The sequence below is a fragment of the Pollicipes pollicipes genome, unplaced genomic scaffold (assembly GCF_011947565.3).
Source record: "Pollicipes pollicipes isolate AB1234 unplaced genomic scaffold, Ppol_2.1 Scaffold_4881;HRSCAF=5763_pilon_pilon_pilon, whole genome shotgun sequence".
Lineage (NCBI taxonomy): Eukaryota > Metazoa > Arthropoda > Thecostraca > Pollicipedomorpha > Pollicipedidae > Pollicipes > Pollicipes pollicipes.
Genome location: NW_023596576.1, coordinates 50028141 through 50034326, shown reverse-complemented (window position 1 = coordinate 50034326; position 6186 = coordinate 50028141). Strand labels below are relative to the sequence as shown.

The 6186-nt window shown below is 53.3% G+C and overlaps 1 pseudogene; it reads left to right on the top strand.

Moving 5' to 3' along the window:
- The first annotated feature begins 707 nt into the window (after positions 1 to 707).
- LOC119100545 (pyridoxal kinase-like) lies at positions 708 to 5711 on the top strand (annotated as a pseudogene).
- Positions 5712 to 6186: the final 475 nt, after the last annotated feature.

The following is a 6186-nucleotide window of genomic DNA, read 5'->3' as shown; positions in this document are numbered from 1 at the left end:
TTTAATGACTTGACCCTATTTCTTAATCATTACAGCTATTATCATATACAGCACAGTTTATTTCTCAATCATTTGTGATAAGTGTGTATCTGATGAAGGTCAGAGCACATCCCCATCTTGCAGGCACTGTCATTGGCATGACATGGGTATGATACTGTGATGGATTTATGCTCTGAATTATCATAAAGGTTGAACCTGTTATATGTACAAATTTGATTGCAATCAATCACTCTTGTTAAAAGACTGCTCATATAGAGTCAGGCAGGTATTCATAAGTTATTCAAATAAGCAGTTCCCCACACTTTACTGGCTGTTTACAGGGGGTCAGAAGTGCATTTCTAGGCAAGGGCATGATGCTGTTGATGCCAGAGGTGCTGCCACCAATGATGCAGCATTGGCTGGTGCATGAACAGTATAAAGCAATTCTCAGTTAACGACCAAGTAGAGTTGCACTCATGGACCACTTGAGACACACTGGCAGTGCAGCCCTGTTCCATGTGCTCAGGGAATCAAATCTGTATTGTTTAGTTTTGATCTGCTTGTTTTGCTACTCAAAGAGTTTTTTCTGATGTGTGTGGGTTTTTCAGAAGTTTCTTTTACATGTGTGATATGTCAAAACCAAGAGCATCAGTATAGCACCAAATTCAGCTACATAGCATATAATCACACTCATGGATTGTCACAACCTGGCTACATTTGCAGGATCACCTCCAGCAGTATACAGGAAGTCAAGGATGAGTCTCCAAAGAGTCTTTTCTCTGCAAAGTCATGTTGTATCAGGCTATGTTGGCAACAAGAGTGCAACTTTTCCTCTGCAGGTAACCTTTGTTTGCTTAGTGTTAGTTAATTCACACCTCAGCTTCATAAATTTAAGGTCATAAATGTGTTCATGGGACCAAGTGGTCAGTGCACCCTTAAGCTTAAATTATCATCACTGATCATCAAGGCTTAAAATATGTTCCTTTTTGAGCATTCTGTATTGTATGGCCCTTTACAATTTTGACATTGGGATGTGTTTGCATTACTGTAGCAATGAGGTTGGAATATAGTTGTTCATTTGCTTTTCAACTTGCAAAATGAGTCAGCTGATAATTGGGCCTAATTCAGGATGATTTATTATGGGAGTTTTGCCTCCAAAGCTGTGAGTGTATACCTTAAGGTTGATTTTTGGATGCTGTAGGCATGCTCTGCCGCTAATAATAATATCCTTGAAGTTTGTACATGGCATGTTCTATTATGCTGAGAAAGTCATAGGTAGGCATAGTCATGGTCATTGTGTTTGACACCTCTTGTATTCCCCCGAGCAGGTTCACGGCTTTGACGTCGACGCCGTGAACTCTGTGCAGTTTTCCAACCACACTGGCTACAAGTGCTTCAAGGGACAAGTTATGAATGATTCCGAACTGGGTAAGACTGCGTTTGGGGGGGGGGGGGTCTAAACGCCAGCGTACCCGTGCAGCTTTGGGCTTCATGCCCTCCGGTGACGCAGCGGGCCACGCCGGTACTCGGTCTCAACCCTGACCAGGGAGCCGCTTGCCGCGCTGGGACTCGGATCTGACTGAGTAGTGAGAGGCCATTAGCCGCGCTGGGACCCGGATCCGACCGAGCAGTGAGAGGCCATTAGCCGCGCTGGGACCCGGATCCGACCGAGCAGTGAGAGGCCATTAGCCGCGCTGGGATCCGGATCTGACAGAACGGTGAGAGGCCATTAGCCGCGCTGGGACCCGGATCTGACAGAACAGTGAGAGGCCATTAGCCGCGCTGGGACCTGGATCTGACCGAGAAGTGAGAGGCCATTGGCCGCGCTGGGACCCGGATCTGACAGAACAGTGAGAGGCCATTAGCCGCGCTGGGACCGGATCTGACTGAGCAGTGAGAGGGCCACTGGCCGCGCTGGCAATCAGGCGTAAACTGTGACCCACGGAGGCGCCGGCTGGGACGCCACGGACTGGGCCGATGTTGGGGTTTGGCGCTGCTGCCGTGAGGTCTGGCCGCCGCTGCTCACATTCGTTGACCGGCAGACGAGCTAGTCACCGGGCTCCGGATGAACAGCATCAATAGGTACTCCGCACCTGCTCACGGGCTACATTGGCGCGCGCTCTTTCCTGCTGAAGGTGGCCGATGTGGTGCGGGAGCTGAAGCAGGTCAACCCGACCTCATCTACGGTAAGCGTCCCGGCTGGCATGGTCTGTCCGTGCGGACACGGACCGAGGGGTCGGAGAGCTGGCTCCGGGCAAACAGCAGCTGGCTGGCTCTTGCTCAGTCTGAGAATGTCAGCGAGTGACTCATAGGATGCGGCGTAATGCGTTGTGTCTATCGGTATTTTCGATTCGATTCCATACGTATATTTCCTAGTTTGCTGTGTTTGTTTGTGATATTTACGGCATAATTTTTTATCATTTGCTTTAAACCTGATTTTTCGTATGTGCCCTTGGCCCTTGCCCCTTCGTGTAAGCCCTTGCGTTTTCCCTCAGCTTGCCATCAGCTGTCATTTCTATTGTGTGTACGGCAATGCCTACACGTCCATTGACACAGCCGGGCCCGTTGCAGTGTGTGATCCCGTGATGGGAGACAACGGGCAGATGTACGTGCCGGAGGAGCTGCTGCCCGTCTATTGCGAGCACATCATCCCGCTGGCCGATATCATCACGCCCAAACCAATTTGAGGCCGAGTGCGTCTGCCCCTCCCCCCCCCCCCCCCCAGCCTGCCCGGCGGGCCGGCTGCTGGTCAGGATTGTGGCCAGGATTGTGTACAGGATTGTTGACCACGGTGTTTCTCCCGCATGTAGTGTGTATGCTCTCCGTGTTGGTGCCCGGTCTGGGACAGTCTTCCGCGCGGCATCGCTCACGCGTTTGGTACTCACCCGTCGATCTCGTGTGATGTGAATCATCGATGCGGTAGTGTTACGTCAGCTTCAGGTAGTTAGCACTCGCTGCGTCCAGTCTGGTGGCCAAAACAGCAACTAAGCGTGTCGCAACATGTCACGTTTGATGCGTCTGTGGTCGGTGCCAGGAGTCGCCGCCATTGCCGGCCGCGCGTCTTTCCGCCGTTCGCCACCGTGCTGTCCCTGAGCTGCTGCCCTCGCCTGCCAGGCTGTTGACCGGGGGAGAAGATCACGGACGAGGCGAGCGCGCTGCGAGCTATGGACCGACTGCACGCGGCCGGCAATCGGCACTGTCGTGCTTTCCAGCACCGGACCTCGGGCTCACAGGGACACGCTGGTCGGCCTGGCCAGCACGCGCGACAGTGAGTGGCCCCACCGACCGGTGTGCGCTGGTGTCCGTCGATGACTGTGGTGTGTTGTCCGCCGGTCCTCTTTGTCTGGTGTCCGCCAGTCACGGTGGTCCACCGGTGACTGCGGTCTGGTGTCCGCCGATCACTGTGATCTGGTGTCCGCCGATGATTGTGGTCTGGTGTCCACCGATCACTGTGGTCTGGTGTCCACCGATCACTGTGGTCTGGTGTCCGCCGATGATTGTGGTCTGGTGTCCACCGATGACTGGTCTGGTGTCCGCCGATCACTGTGGTCTGGTGTCCGCCGATGATTGTGGTCTGGTGTCCACCGATGACTGTGGTCTGGTGTCCGCCGATGATTGTGGTCTGGTGTCCACCGATGACTGTGGTCTGGTGTCCGCCGATGATTGTGGTCTGGTGTCCACCGATGACTGTGGTCTGGTATCCACTGATGACTGTGGTCTGGTGTCCACCGATGACTGTGGTCTGGTGTCCGCCGATGATTGTGGTCTGGTGTCCACTGATGACTGTAGTCTGGTGTCCGCCGATCACTGTGGACCCGGCTTGTAATTGGTACATACGCGCTTTCCGCTCGGCCTTTGGTGGTCTGTCCACCCTATTTCAAGTTAGTCAAAAACCTTTGATAATTAAAGGTTAAATTAAAGTGCCGAATTAAAGTTTAATTCGGCACTTTCACTGGCCAGTTGTGAGGCTGATCCCTTCAAGGCCATTGGTGTGAGACTTCCCTGGCACGAACTGAGCAAAAATACCGAGTAAAGCGCATTGCGGTTACCTAATGTTTGGATCTCAGACATGTAGTCGTCCGGCCGAGCGTATGCAGACGTCATGTATCGAAGTATCACGAAACATCACTTTTGATCTGGAGGTTTTCATGGGTAAGATTGTCTTTGCCCAATCCACACATTGCCCATGGGTTGCACATGTGCCAACCAGTTAACCATCCCTAATTGTTTGGGCCCATCAGTAGTTGACATTTTCCTAGCTTTGTGTTTCTGAAACTGTGGCAAATGTTATTTTGCGTTGATAGTTACAAAGCAGGTGTACCGAGCCAATTGTGACCAGCCAAGTGGAAGTAATCAACTTATATAATATGTCTTGTGTCTCCCTGGCATTTTGTTAACGTGCTACTGATACACCGGTATCCATTTCTACAGTGTTCCTAAAATATGTACCCAACCTAACACGTTAGCCCATTGTTTACAAGTCTATACCCAGCCTGTGAAGGTGTTCTAAGTGTTCTACTTAAATCGTCGCTTTGTTTTCTCATTGGCACATCCCGCTGGGCCTACTCACGCTTCCGATTTCTGCAGCACCCTGCAGGGCCGGCCAAAGTCCGAAGCCCGGTGTATCGCATAACATGGCCAGTGTCACGCCTGTCTTCGCCGATAGCTTAACTGCCTTCGTTTTCCCCCCAACAGATGGCAGCACTCGCCGCATCCGGGTAACAGTTCCCCGCCTGCCGGCCCTCGTTCACGGGCAACGGGCGACCTGTTCGCCGCCTGCCTGCTGGCCTGGATGCACCGCACCGGCGGCGACCTCAAGACGGCGTGCCAGAAGGACGGTATCCACGCTGCAGGACGTGCTCAAGCGCACACTGAAGCACGCACAAGGTGAAGCGCCCACCCGAGGGGGCCGCTGAGAGTGACAAGCCCCAGCGAAGGGCGACCGCGCCAGTGCAGTGGTCATGCCCGTTTGTATGAGTTCTTCGGGCTCCATTAGCTGTCTAATTCCGCATGGTGGTGATTGATGTGCTGGCTGATACCGCCTCGGCCACCCCACGTCGTGCAAAACGTCGAGCTGATGGCATTTGGGGATTGGTGTGGTTTTGTATTAGAGCCCTTTCGTCGGCCAGCAATGGGGTCTCCAGTGCTATGAGCTAAGGAAATTTGATGGTGCGTAGGACATAGCTGCATGCACCTGGGGATCCATCCGTCAAGACTCACCCGTGTGGTAACCCTATACGGTCTGTGTGCTCGGCGCGCAGACGGCGCCCCCACCAGAGGGCTCTTAAGCCCACTCAAGGCTGGTGCATGTGGCCTGCCTCGGACAAACGGAGCGCCGTGGGGATGCAAGGGAGCATGACAGTGAGGAAGCAATGAATGGTATTAGATGCGCATGGGATCGTTGGTTTAACGTGCCGCTCTGTCGCTATTGTTAGTCCCGTATCGGCGCTGTGTCGGCCGCTGTACAGCGGTCGCACGCCGTGCCGGCCGCTGTGGTGTCGTCATGCAGCCGCTGTTGCTGTCGCTATGCCGGCCGTCACGGCCTCTGACGGAGCGGATCGCGTTCCGCAGAGCTGGCCGGTCCCGACGTGAGCCGGGTGCCGCCGAGCTCGAGCTGCGTCTGGTGCAGAGCCTGGACGACATTCGGCAGCCTCGCTCGCCCGTGGTCGTGCTGGACATCTAGCGGCGGAGCTGGGAACCTCAACTTGCCTGGTCTTCCAACCGGGGCTGACACTCCTCCTCCGACCCGAACCGGATGAAGGAGTGATTATTGAAGTGTAGCCAGTATTTATGTGTTGATTGTTTGATAATTTGGAACGGAGACCGGGCCAGTGTTATTCCGACGTCGGATATCAGAAGAGCTTCCAGGCGTTTTCCGCCACCTCAGTCATGAGTTATATAGTGAAGTGGTGATGGCACATATATTTGCTAATCTGCGTAGTTTATATTTGCATATCTGTTTTTGAAAAACGGTTCAAACGAATATACTGTGAGTTATCGCGCCATATTGAGTAGCATGAAGACGACCAAAAAATGTCTGTCGATTTAAGTGTATTTACAATGCTGTCCCAGTGAGCGTTCCTCCGTGTACCCTATTGCTCCTGCGCCCGAGACACCGGCCTAGTTCTTCGTTGGCAGAGCACCTACCCGAGATTGCTGCCGATGACGTCACCAGTGCCTACGTGCCACACAAGCAACTGTACCCCA